Source organism: Carcharodon carcharias, chromosome 4 (assembly GCF_017639515.1).
Source record: "Carcharodon carcharias isolate sCarCar2 chromosome 4, sCarCar2.pri, whole genome shotgun sequence".
NCBI lineage: Eukaryota > Metazoa > Chordata > Chondrichthyes > Lamniformes > Lamnidae > Carcharodon > Carcharodon carcharias.
In genome coordinates this window covers 150,385,868-150,400,360 of record NC_054470.1, presented here as the reverse complement: position 1 = coordinate 150,400,360, position 14,493 = coordinate 150,385,868, and positions in this window count along the sequence as shown.

Sequence of the window (14,493 nt, the reverse complement as noted above, 5' to 3'; positions counted from 1 at the left end):
TGGGAGACCTCAACATTGACTCCAGACCCTGAAGTCTCAGGGCCCCACATCAAAAATGGATAAGGGAACCTCCTGCTGATCACCACCTACCACCCCCACTCAGCTGACTCCTCCGTGTTGAACACCAATTTGAAGGAGCAGAGATTTGCAAGAACAAATATTGTACTCTGGATGGGGTCTTTAATGTGCATCACCAAGAGTGGCTCAATAATACCAAATATGTCTATCCATGATGGTATTAGTAGAATTGACTACCATGCAGTCCTCATGGAGGTGAAATTGCACCATCACATTGAGAACACCCTCCATTGTGTTGCGCGGCACTATCACCGTGCTAAATGGGATTGATTCAGAACAGATCCAGCAACTCAAAACTGGGCATCCATGAAGTGCTTTGGGGCTTCAGCAACAGTAGAATTACCCCATTGCAATCTATAATCTCATGGGCCAGTGTACCATTCATTCAACCATTACCATCAAGCCAGAGGCTCAATAATAAAAATAAAGAATGCTGGAAATACTCAGCAGGTCTGGCAGCATCTGAAAAGTGAAAAACAGAATTATCATTTCAGGTCTGTAACCTTTCATCAGAGCCTGATCACAGACCTGAAATACTAACTCTGATTTTCTTTCCACAGATGCTGCCAGAGCTGCTGAGTACATGCAGCATTTTTCTGTTTTTATTTCAGATTTCTAGCATCTGCAGTGTTTTGCTTTTGAGCCAGGGGATCAGCTTTGGGTTAATGAGGGGTGTAGAAGAGCATGCCAAGAGCAGTACCAGACACAGCTAAAAATGAGGTGCCAAACCGGTAAAGCTACAAGGCAGGACCACATATATGCTAAACAGTGGAAGCAACATGCTATAGACAGAACAAAACAACCCACAACCAAAGTATCAGATCAAAGCTCTACAGTCCTGCCACATTCAGTAGTGAAAGGCTGGACAATTAAACAATAGACTGGAGGAGGAGGCACCACAAGTATTCCCGTCCTCGATGATGGGGGAGCCCAGCACATCAGTGAAAATACCAAGCTGGAATATTTGCAGCCAGGAGTGCCGAGTGGATGATCCATCTCAACCTCCTCTTGAAATCCCCAGCATCACAGATGCCAGACTTCAGCCAATTCAATTCACAGCACATGATATCAAGAAAAAGCTAAAGGCACAGGATACAACAAAGGCTATGGGCCAAGACAATATCCCAACAGTATTGCTGAAAATTTGTATTCCAGAACTAGCCAGTCCTTGAGTCAAGCTGTTCCACTACAGCTATATCACTGGCATCTATTGGACAATGTGAAAAATTGCCGAAGAATGTCCTGACCACAAAAAGCAGGACAAACCCAGTCCATTACCACCCACCAGTCTACTCTTGATCATCAGCAAAGTAATAGAAGGACATTGCTGTCAAGTGGCACTTACATACCAATAACCTGGACAGTGTTCAGTTTGTGTTCTGTCAGGACCACTCAGTTCCAGACCTCATGGACCTTTGTCCAAACTTGAGCAAAAGAGCTGAATTCCGACAGTAAGATGAGAGTGACTGCCCTTGAAATCAAGACAGCATTTGATTGAATGTGGCATCAAGGAGACCTAGCAAAATTGCAGGCATTGGGAATCAGGAGGAATATTCTGCACTGCTGAAGTCATACCTAGCACAATGAAAGATGGATGTGGTTGTTGGAGGACAATCATCTTAGCTCAGGACATCGTTGCAGGAGTTCCTCAGGGCATTGGCCTAGGCTCAACCATCTTCAGCTACTTCATCAGTGACCTTCCTTCCATTATAAGGTCAGATATGAGGATGATCACTGATTATTGCACAATGTTCAGTACTATTTGAGACTCCTCAGATACTGAAGCTGAGCCTATATGAAACAAGACCTGCGCAACATTTAGACTTGGGTTGATAAGTGGATAGTAACATTTGTGCCACCCAAGAACCTTGCAATGACCATACCCAACAAGGGAGAGTCTAACCACTCCCTCTTGACACTCATAGGTATTATCATTTCTGAACCTCCCACCATCAATATCCTTGGGGGTCACCATTGAACAGAAACTTAATTGGAGCAGTCACATAAAGATTGTGGCTACAACAACAGATAAGTGGTTGGTTATTCCATGGCAAGTGACTCGACTCCTCATCAAATCCTATCTACAAGGCCCAAGTCAGGAGTGTGATGGAATACTCTCCACTTGCCTGGACGAGTGCAGCTCCAACATTAATCATGAAGCTCGACACCATCCAGGACAAAGCAGCCTGTTCAATTAGCATTCCATCCACCATGATAAACTTTCACTCCCTCTACCACTGGTGCACAGCGGCAGCAGTGTGTACCATCGACAAGATGCACTGCAGCATCTCACCAAGTCTCCTTCAACACCACCTTCCAAACCCACAATTTCTACCACATAGAAGGAAAAGAGCAGCAGGCACATGGGAACACCACTGTTTGCAAGTTCTCCTCCAAGCCACACACCTTTGTGACTTGAAATTATATTGCCTTTCTTTCAGTGTTGTTGGATCAAAAACTTGGAACTCCCTTCCTAACTTCACTGTGGGGGTGTACCTACACCACAGACTGCCGTGGTTTAAGAAGGCGGATCACCACCAACTTCTCACAAGCAATTAGAGATGGGCAATAAATACTGGCTTTGTCAGCGACACCACATTCCATGAATGACTAAAACAAAATTTGGAAAAGCTATTTTATTAAAGGGAAAGATTTAAGTGAGAAGAGCAAATCAGAAAGAAAACAATCTAAATAGACCAAACCTCCTCATTCATTTGCTTATCAGCAGTCCTAGCCTCTCCCTTCCCACTTGCATTATTGTCTGCAAGTCAACTTTTACCTTCTATAAGGTACAACCTCATTGAGTTGTCCGCTGCTACTTTCTCTGACACCATTGGTAGACTCATTGTTGCAAACAGGATTCTATTTTTCAATGAAAGCAAAATACTGCGGATGTTGGAAATCTGAAACAAAAACAAAATTACCTGGAAAAACTCAGCAGGTCTGACAGCATCTGTGGAGAGGAACACAGTCAACATTTCAAATCCGTATGCAGACTCGAAACGTTGACTATGTTCCTCTCTGCAGATGCTGTCAGGCTTGCTGAGTTTTTCCAGGTATTTTTGTTTTGTTTTTATTTTTCAATGTTGCTGCCACCCTTTTATTCAAATATCATTAGGAAATCATCAACTCACTAACAGACCTCTCTGGAATGGACATATATAAGCTTATACTTACTAAAGTAAAGTGGATGTGACAAAAGTTCCTCTGAGATGCTTGGTTGAGGTGGATCATTAAACTTAATGACCTGCTCCAGCCAGTGGAATCAGTTGTGATCGAATCATCTGAATCATTTTAATACTCATTTGGAGATGTGTTGATCTTATACACCATTACTTGCTTGGCCTAAATAGCCAAGTGGTTACGGTACTGGGTTTGTAACCCCAAGATTAAGAGTTTAAATCTCACAATGGCAAACTATGAAACAATGTAACTTCATCTGAAACAGATGGAAACGTGTTTGTACTTGAAAGAGTTACACCATTACTTGCAGTACCGTGCCACTTTAGGGGCAATTTTAATCTAAACAATTTGGTGGGAAACAAGTTCAAGCCAGGCATCTGTTTTACAAGCTACCCAATTTTATAATCCATTGAGATAAAACCCACCCTTTCCCAGCCTAGTAGTTTAGGTTAATATTACTCCCATGAATTTGGAGAGTGCATTTGCTGTACTGAAAGATCCTAAAGTAATTACAAACAATACTATTGACTTTTTTCAAATTAATCAATATATTTTTATTTCAATATTAATTCCGTTGCATTATTTAATGTAAATATTTGGACAGGATATCCTAGATAAATTTGATCACTTGTTTATAATAGAGTTATGCCTAAGGGTTTCATACAGATGCAACAATTAGGAAACAATATACTAGCACCCAAATTAAGGTGACACATCTGTTGACTCTTCTAATTGCTTATTTGTCTGCTGTTGTCATTTCATAATAATGTCTCATCTTGCACTTGAGACTTGTGTGTGCATATGTTGATTGTATGCTAACAAGCAAGAAATGGAGTAAGATTGTACCATTTTGTATGTAAGTTAAGCCATGAAAAGTAAATTACATCAGAATATGATTCATTACGACGTGTGGGAAGTTGATAACTGTAAGAATGCTTTATAAATTTACAATTCTGATTTGTACTTTTTTGGGCCGGGTTTCTAGCTTTATTATTGATAGGAAGTGCAACCTCAAGGAAAGGTTAGTAACTTATGTACACAAGTTGCATCTCCTCCTCTTGGTTTTAGCTACAAAAATCTAAAGTAAAACATGTAGTAGATATGTACATACTCAAAAGTCAAAATAAGACACTGTTGTAAGTAAAAGCCAAGGTGACTGATTGACCATGTCCAAAGACAAATAAGATGTGAACAAAAATATTTTTTCCAAAGTGAAGGCATATAATAAACAAATAAAAACAAAGTGAGGTACCTGAAAGAGCTAAAAGATATATGAAAGCTGCTTTTGGATTAGCTGAAAGGTTAATGGAAAAGAGCATCATGGGCAACTTTGGTAGCAATGTGAAAATGAATATTGCAAAATGAAAGGCATGTTGCCAAAGCTTTTCAACTTACAATCATCAGGATAAAAGTAAGAATGCCAAATTTCAAATGATCACAATTTATGCTACAGTATGAAAGGGTGCTGATTGGTTGGCAAGTCAACTCCAATTGGCTGATACATTGGTATGGAGAAAGCAACAGGGAACTATAGGCTCCCTAAGCTCCTGGGTAATTCTAAAAAGGCGCAAGGCTTGAACATATTCCTTTTGTTTGCAGGGAATGGGTCCCTACATAAGAATGTATGTCGCTTCTAGCAAGCATGAATGAACCACGTTACGAAAATCAATCAGCCAATAATCAACCAACTTACTATAATCAGTTGAGTTCTTGACATAGTTCACACTGTAAAGCAAAGCATCATAGTTACCAAGATAGAGAATTTTAGAGATGCACAGATTTAAGAGTGATTTGATTTGAGGTATCAAAAAATAATACAGGAACTAAATTGTGTTTGTGTAGAAAGTTTAGGGGGAGTTTTAGTTAAAAAAATACAAGATAGGAGCAAGAGTAGGCATTCAGCCTCCTGAGCCTGCTCCACCATTTGATAAAATCATGGCTGATCTGATTGTGGCCTCTAGTTTCCTGTCTAACTCTATGTCCTCTGGCTGCCTTGTCAGTCAAGAATCTATCTAACTTAGCCTTTAAAATATTCAATCACCCAGCTGCCATTGATTTCTGGGGAAGAGAATTTGACAGACTGTCCAGAAACTATCTTATTTTTCCTGATATTACTGTAGGATATTTTAAAGCAGGCTTTTGTGTGTGTGTGTGTGTGTGTGTGTGTGCATGGTTCTGTGTGTATGGCTAATGTAATTAAACTAGAAAGGATTAGACTGTAGGGTTTAAATTATCAAAGAAGTGAGGTGTAAAACAGATGTTTGAAATGGAAATGAGTAAAGCTAGGATGAGGTCAATAGATACGGTGTGGATGAAATTTGCATTTTTAGACAAGTGGAGAAGTGTTTGATTTTCAAAGGGACATGATAAGATTTTTACAACTAGCAAGATAAATAAGGCAAGGTTATTACGTTGATTTTTCCAAAAAGTGCTGGCCATAATGATAGCCATAGGACCATAGAAAAGTTACAGCACGGAAGGAGGCCATTCAGCCTATCTTGTCCATGCCAGCCCGAGGACACCCAGGTGCCCTTTCTAATCTCACCTTCCTGCACCCGGCCCATAGCCCTGCAGCTTACAGCACTTAAGGTGAAGATCCAGGTACCTTTAAAAAGAGTTTAGAGTTTCTGCCTCTACCACCAACTTGGGCAGTGAATTCCAAACATCCACTACCTACTGCATAAAAAAGTTCTTCCTCATGTCCCCCCTACACCTTCTGCCACTTATCTTGAATCTTTGTCCCCTAGTTCTAGAATTCTCCATCAAGGGAAACAATTTTATCCTGTCCACTCTATCTATTCCCCTCATAATTTTGTACACCTCAATCAAGTCACCTCTCAGCCTTCTTTGTTCTAAGGAAAATAACCCCAACCTATCCAATCTCTCCTTGTAGCTATACTTTTCTAATCCTGGCAACATTCTTGTAAATCTCCTCTGCACTTTCTCCAGAGCTATTATGTCCTTCCTGTAATGGCATGAAATATTTTTATATTCTCAGAAAAGTAACTTCTAAAGACAAGTGGAAACAATGGGATTTACAAATCAAGAGTTAAAATATATTTAAAGAAGTATGGAAGGCTGTATGAGGTGTGGCCGAGAGAGGTCTTAAAAGGTGACTTTGTGAAACAGACTTGGAGAAAAAGCCTCTAGTCACCCTGCTGTTCCAGTAACCAAAGTTGTATTAAAAACCTTTGGAAGTACATTATCCAGTGGGTGCTTGTGGTAAAATTGCTGGATGACTTTATGTATTTGTAATCTATTTGGACTGCTGCCTTAAAGGGGGTGTATAGTTGGGAGTCTGGTTAAGTAGACATTTTGGGAACTGTGTAACTGTTATCTTGTGTGTGTAAGTTTGTTCTTCTTTTGTTGATAAATGTTTTAATTTAATCTTTAAAATCTCTAAAGGCGGTAGTGGACTCATTACTCCTGACTTCATTGCACAAACCTTCTCATAATAAATACAAATTGCAGAATCGTTGTGATAGCGTGGCCAAGTTTCCCTTGTGGATTTGGCCAACCTAGCAAATACCATCTGCCATATCATAACAAGATTCACAGCCTCTGAGTGAAAAAAAAATTCCCCACATCTCTTCCTTAAATGGGAATCCCCTTATTTTTAAACTATGTCTCCTAGTTCCAGTTTCTCCCACAAGGGGAAACATACTTTCAGCATCCATCCTGTCAAGTCTTCTCAGGAATTTATATGCTTTAATAAGACCATCTCTCATTCTTTTCCACTCCATTGGATACAACTTGTTCAACCTTTCCTCATATGACAACTCCTTCATCCCAGGAATAAGTCAAGTGAACTTTCTTTGCACTGCTTCTAATGCAATTATATTCTTTCTTAAATAAGGAGACCAAAACTGTACACAGTACTCCAGATGTGGTCTCACCAATGCCCTGTACAACTGTAACAAACCTTCCCTACTTTTACATTCCATTCTCCTTTCAATAAATGATAACATTCCATTTGCCTTCCCAATCACTTGCTGTACCTGCATAATAACTTTGTGTGATTCATGTACCAGGACAACCAGATGCCGCTGCACCACCAGGTTCTGCAAGCTTTTTCCATTTAAATAACATAACGCTTTTCTATTCTTCCTGCCAAAGTAGACAAGTTCACATTTTCCCACATTATACTGCATCTGCCAAAATTTTGCCCATTCACAACTTATCTGTATCCCTTTGCAGACTCCTTATGTCCTGTTCACAACTCATTCTTCTACCTATCTTTGTGTCATCAGCAAATTTAGCAATCATACATTCAGTCCCATTATTCAAGTTATCGGGCTGAATCATCCAAGATTTTAAGCAAGTGCGGTAGCGAATGGGTAAAACAACATTTTACCTGTTGGCCGCAATGGCAGCTTTTCATGCCATATCGTCCAAAACCAGCGGTATTAATTATGCATTCCTGGGAAACATGCCATTTCCATGGCAGGCGGGCTCTCATTCGCCTGCCACACCATCACCAAGGGCAACCAGAGATGGGCAATAAATGCTGGCCTAGCCAGCGATGCCCACATCCTGTGAATGAATAAAAAAAACCTTGCTGCTTCACCATGCCAGGTGCCATATTTAAAGTCCAGCTGCGCGCACACATCTCAGTGCTTCCAGCCCACGACTGCTGCATGGAAGGCATGGCCCCAAGAGGCAAAAGGACTGCAGTCCTCAAGTTTAGTGACATGTCCCTTGAGCGTCTTTTGGACACCATGGAGGCTTGCTGTGATTACCTCTACCTCTGCTCTGGCCGCAGGATGGGCAGCAACAACACCAATCCGGCTTGGGAGGCAGTGACTGCACAGTACAGCCACCCAGTGCCTCAAGAGATAAATGACCTCCTCCGTTCCACCAGGGTAAGTCATTGTTCTCATCACTCTCAACTCACACTCACAAACCCATTACAAATCCACAGGGCCCTTACATGCTGTCAGTTCAAGGCTCATCACCATTCACTCTCTCACACTCACCTTCATTGTCCTCAGCCCGTCCATGGGACCACTCACCGCCCGCACATACCAGGCACATTTATCATCTAGCCTGGCAGGCATCCTGCTAACACTCTCTCCATCTCTATTCATGCAGGACAAGCTGGCACACAACAAGAGGGAGAGGTCACAGACTAGTGGAGGAATTCATGAAATCAAGGTCCTCATGCACTTTGAAAACAGCCATCCAGCTGGCCAGTGAGGATCTGGACCAGTCCTGTGTTGACAGTGAGGTCGGCAGTGCTCTACCAAGTGAAGATCCAGCAGTACAACTTCCAACAGGCAGCCATGTTGTGAGTGATGTGTCCTGTTTCACAGGCCACTGCCATACATTAATTATCTTGCTTTTGCAGGCATATCTGGGAAATGGCCGATGGAGTCCATGACCCAGGACCTCCCATCAAGCCCCAAAGAAACCTCTGAAGAGGAATCTGGAGGCACCCTCCTTGAAGTTCCATCACAGCGCTCACCCACACACTCTTCCAGCGCAGAGACACACACCTCGGTGGAACCTAGCTTTAGAGTAGCCTCGGGATCACAATCAGCTGAGCACATTGCACTGTCTGATCCGCAGCAGGTGGCGGCAGGGACTTCCCAGGTGTCTGGCATTCGGAGGGTTGCTGGAGGCCAGAGATTTTCTGATTCCGAGTCAGATGATGAGCCTCTGGACTCAGTCATGTCACAGTTGCTGGAGCTGCAAAGGCAAGTTCGGGAATGTCAGGAAAAAATGTTCGCTACATTCCTCAGATTGCCAGGTACGATGGAGGAGCCCGTCTGCCTTCACTCTGAGGTGATAGCACTGGCATGCCAATGCATCTAGGTCTACACTGGTTGGATAGGGCCACAATGGAGACCTTGATCCAGGACAGTGCTTCTGCCCCGCTTTGCAGGCTCAACTCCATCCCTGGCACCATAGTTGGCCTCCAACACTGTGTATGTGAGAGAGGTGTGGGGCAGCCTGATCTCACTCCAACTACCCTTTATCCTCAGGGAGTCAGCCAGGGCACCCATAGGGAGGAGCATCAGCATGTGTACCCCCGGGACCATCCATCCATGTGGCTCCAGGAATATCTGGCCAATCTGAATCAGCTCTTCCTGTGCCTTCCAGCTCTGCAGGCCAGAGAGGGTGCCACTGCCACATGGTAGGACCCCACAAGCAGGCTGAGGCCCTGCAGTTCTCAGCCCTCCAGAGGACGCCCATCAAGGTCATCATAGAAAGGGCGTAGCAGTCAGCAGGCTGACTCCACCGGGTATGTCTGGGCAGAACCAAGACGTAGCGGCAGGCTTAGGAAGGTTAAGAAGATGTAGTTGCGCAGCCTGGACACGGGTGTTAATCACATGTATGTACTGTTCACGATTGTAAATAATCTTCAAAGAATGTCTCCCTGCCTATGACTCCTTGTCTTGATGAGCAGTGTTCATGTCACTCAGATGTGAAACCTTCCTGCACAAGGTAAAGGCAGGTGTCTCAGTCCAGGGCCTCTTCCCTGTGCTTTGTGCAGTCTTCAGACCAAAGTGATTGTCCGGCCTCGCACTTACTGGACACATTACTGATGCCAGAATGTAGTAGGCAGGCACCACAGAGTTCTCTCATTCTTCCTGAGTGCTCTCAGCACCTTTAAGGTGGGGCTGACCCCCATCTCTTCAGCGTCTGTGACCAGTGACGCTGTGCTCCTGAAGGGCTCAGGTGCTGAATGAGGACAAAGGATCAGATGCTTTTAAAGTTTCTTGGCTGCATCTCTATGAAATGGCCCTGATCACAGAGCACAAGGGAGCTGCCCTCGGCCAGGCAGGAGTCAGGCATTCTCAGAGGCTATTTGAAAATCTATGGAGTGTCCTCACTGCATGTCGTCATCATCCTCCTGCAATTGAGCGACTATTAAGGCCTCCACTGCATCTCCACGACAGGAGCATTATCACAGAGGGTATTCATGCTGCAATAAGCCAGACTGGAGTCAAATGTTCATAGATGCAATGTGAGGCTCTATGGTGTCTCCTCACTGCATGTCGTCATCATCCTCCACAAATCTAGCAGCTATGAGGGGCTCCCGTAATGAGGGCCTCCCAAGCGCGCCTGCCTCATCTGGCCAGTGCAAGGGCCTCATCGCTGTCAGCGCCGTCATTGCTGCCTTTAAACACCTCCTTACCCTCATCACCATCGATGTCCTCCTCATCGGAGGCGACCTCCTCTCCCCTTTGCAGCACCAAGTTGTAAAGGGCGCAGCAGGCAATGATGATGCATGACACCCTCTGTGGACTGTATTGCAGGGCTCCACCAGACCGGTCCAGGCCTCGGAACCTCATTTTCAGCATCCCAATGGTTTGCTCCACCAAGTTGTGAGCTGCAGCATGAGCTTCATTATACCTTCGCTCTGCTGCAGTCTGAGGCCGCCACAGAGTGTCATCAGCCACGATCTCTGTGGGTAGCCCTTGTCTTTGAGGAGCCAATGCTGCAGCCTCTATGAACCCTGGAAGATGTCAGGGATCTGTTACTAACTGAGAATATATGAGTTGTGCACAATCCCTGGAAACCGTGCACAGACCTGCAGGATGCGTTTCTGGTGGTTGCACACCAGTAGCACATTCAGCGAATGGAATTCCTTGCTGTTGACACAGCTGATCATGTGTTGCAATGGAGATTAGAGTGCCATGTGAGAACAGTTGATGGCACCCTGCACCTATAGGAAACCTGAGATCTGGGCAAATCCAACAGCTCTTACATCTTGGCTCTCCTGGCCCTGGGTGAATTGCACAAAGTTCTGTGCCCTCGTGAAGACTATAAGACCATAAGACATAGGAGCAGAAATTATGCCATTCGGCCCATCGAGTCTGCTCCGCCATTCAATCATGGCTGATAAGTTTCTCAACCCCATTCTCCCGCCTTCTCCCCTTAACCTTTGATCCCCTTACCAATCAAGAACCTATCTATCTCGTTCTTAAATACACTCAATGACCTGGCCTCCGCAGCCTTCTATGGCAATGAATTCCATAGATTCACCACTCTCTGGTTAAAGAAGTTTCTCCTCATCTCTGTTCTAAAAGGTCTTCCCTTTACACTGAGGCTGTGCCTCGGGTCCTAGTTTCTCCTACTAATGGAAACATCTTCCCCACGTCCACTCTATCCAGGCCTTTCAGTATTCTGTAAGTTTCAATCAGATCCTTCTAAACTCCATCGAGTATAGACCCAGAGTCCTCAAACATTCCTCATATGTTAAGCCTTTCATTCCTGGGATCATTCTCATGAACCTCCTCTGGACCCTCTCCAGGGCCAGCACATCGTTCCTGAGATACGGGGCCCAAAATTGTTCACAATATTCTAAATGTGGTCTGACCAGAGCCTTATAAAGCCTCAGCAGCATATCCCCGCTTTTATATTCTAGTCCTCTCGAAATAAATGCCAACATTGCATTTGCCTTCCTAACTATCGACTCAACCTGCAAGTTAACCTTAAGAGAATCCTGGACTAGGACTCCCAAGTCCCTTTACACTCCAGACTTCTGAATTCTCTCCCCATTTAGAAAATAGTCTATGCCTCTATTCTTCCTACTAAAGTGCATGACCTCACACTTCCCCATGTTGTATTCCATCTGCCACTTCTTTGCCCATTCTCCTAACCTGTCCAAATCCTTCTGCAGCCTCCCCGCCTCCTCAATACTACCTGTCCCTCCACCTATCTTTGTATCATCTGCAAACTTAGCCAGGATGCCCTCAGTTCCTTCATCTAGATCATTAATGTATAAAGTGAAAAGTTGTGGTCCCAACACTGACCCCTGCGGAACTCCACTAGTCACCGGCCGCCATCCTGAGAAGGACCCCCTTATCCCCACTCTCTGCATCCTGCCAGACAGCCAGTCTTCTATCCATGCTAGTACCTTGCCTCTAACACCATGGCTCTTATCTTACTCAGCAGCCTCCTGTGCGGCACCTTGTCAGAGGCCATCTGGAAGTCCAAATAGATAATATCCATTGGCTCTCCTTTGTCTAACCTACTCGTTACCTCCTCAAAGAATTCTAACAGATTTGTCAGGCATGACCTCCCCTTGATGAAACCATGCTGATTTTGCCCGATTTTACCATGAACTTCCAAGTATTCTGAAATCTCATTCTTAATAATGGACTCTAAAATCCTACCAACAACCGAGGTCAGGCTAATCGGCCTATAATTTCCCGTCTTTTGCCTCACTCCCTTCTTAAACAGGGGGGTTACATTAGTGATTTTCCAGTCCTCTGGGACCCTCCCTGACTCCAGTGATTCCTGAAAGATCGCCACTAACGCCTCCACTATCTCTTCAGCTATCTCCTTCAGAAATCTGGGGTGTAATCCATCTGGTCGAGGTGATTTATCCACCTTCAGACCTTACAGTTTTCCTAGCACCTTCCCTTTAGTAATGGCCACCATAGTCACCTCTGCCCCCCCGACTTTCTTGAACTTTGGGGATATCACTCGTGTCTTCCACTGTGAAGACTGATGCAAAGTACCTATTCAGTTCCGCCACCATTTCTTTGTTCCCCACTTCTCCAACGTCATTTTCCAGTGGCCCAATGTCCACTTTTGCCTCTTTCTTACCCTTTATATATCTATAAAAACTCTTGCAATCTTCTTTTATATTACTGGCTAGTTTACCCTCATATTTAATATTCTCCCTCCTTATTTCTTTTTTAGCTGTCCTCTGTTGGTCTTTGTAGGCTTCCCAATCCCCTGGTTTCCCACTGCTCTTCACCGCATTATATGCTTTCTCTTTAGCTTTTATGCTGTCCCTGACTTCCCTTGTCAGTCATGGTTGCCTCGTCCTCCCTTTAGTATGCTTCTTCTTCCTAGGGATGAATTTTTGTTGTGTCTCCCAAATTACTCCCAGAAACTCCTGCCATTGCTGTTCCACTGTCTTTCCTGCTAGGCTCATCTCCCAGTCAATTCTGGCCAGCTCCTCCCTCATGCCTCTGTAGTTGCCTTTATTCAACTGTAATACCGTTATATCTGGTTCCAACTTTTTCCCTCTGAAATTGCAAGGTAAATTCTATCATATTATGGTCATTTCCTCCTAAGGGTTCTTTCACCTTAAGCTCCCTTATCAAATCTGCCTCATTACACATCACTAAACCTAGAATTGCCTGTGCCCTAGTGGGCTCCACCACAAGCTGCTCCAAAAAGCCATCTCGTAGACATTCCACAAATTCCTTTTCTTGGGATCCACTACCAACTTGATTTTCCCAGTCTACCTGCATATTGAAATCCCCCGTGATCACTGTAACCTTACCTTTCTTACACACTTTTTCTATCTCCTGGTGTATCTTGTGCCCCACATCCTGACTACTATTCAAAGGCCTGTACATAACTCCCATTATGGTTTTTTTACTTTTGCGTTTCCTCGACTCTACCCACACAGATTCTACATCATCTGACCCTACATCATTTCTTGTTATCGATTTAATTTCATTACTTACTAACAAAGCAACACCACCCCCTCTGCCAACCTGCCTATCTTTTCGATAGGATGTATATCCTTGGATATTTAGCTCCCAGTCCTGATCCCCTTGCAGCCATGTCTCTGTAATGCCCACCACATCATACCTGCCAATTTCAATCTGCACTACAAGCTTATTTACCTTATTTTGTATACTGCATGCATTCAGATACAACACCTTCAGTCCTGTATTTCCTGTCCCCTTTCTCATTGTCGTCCTTTTATCTGAAGATGGCATCTGTGACCTCTTGGATGCATTTCTGGGTGGAGGCTTGTGAGTTCCACAGAGGTCACCTGTGGAGCCCTGAAAGGAGCTACTGGCATAGAAATTGAGCGCCACAGTCACTTTCACAGCCACTGGCAGTGGATGCCCTCCATGTCCACGTGGCGCCAAATCCTGCAGCAGCTGCAGATGTGACTGACCAGTTCCCTAGACATGTGCAGCCTTCGGCGACACTGGTTCTTAGTGTCTGCAGGAATGAAAGGCAGCGTCTATAGACTCTGGGTCTAGCTAGGCACCGACCAGGGACTTGCTGTGGCTTTTCAGCAGAGTGTGCCATGGTGCCCTGGCCGTTCCTTCTTCCGGAGGGTGCTGCTCCTCCCCCTGTCCATCCAGGTGCCTCAGCCATTCTCTTCTCCTTCGGCTCCACACTCTGTACACCATGAAGCATACAGCTAGGTCACCAGGCTCCATGATTGTGATGTACTCCTCCTACAGGATGAAACAGAGAGATGCATGGGTTAGCATTGTACCAAGAACCTCTCTTGATTAAGTC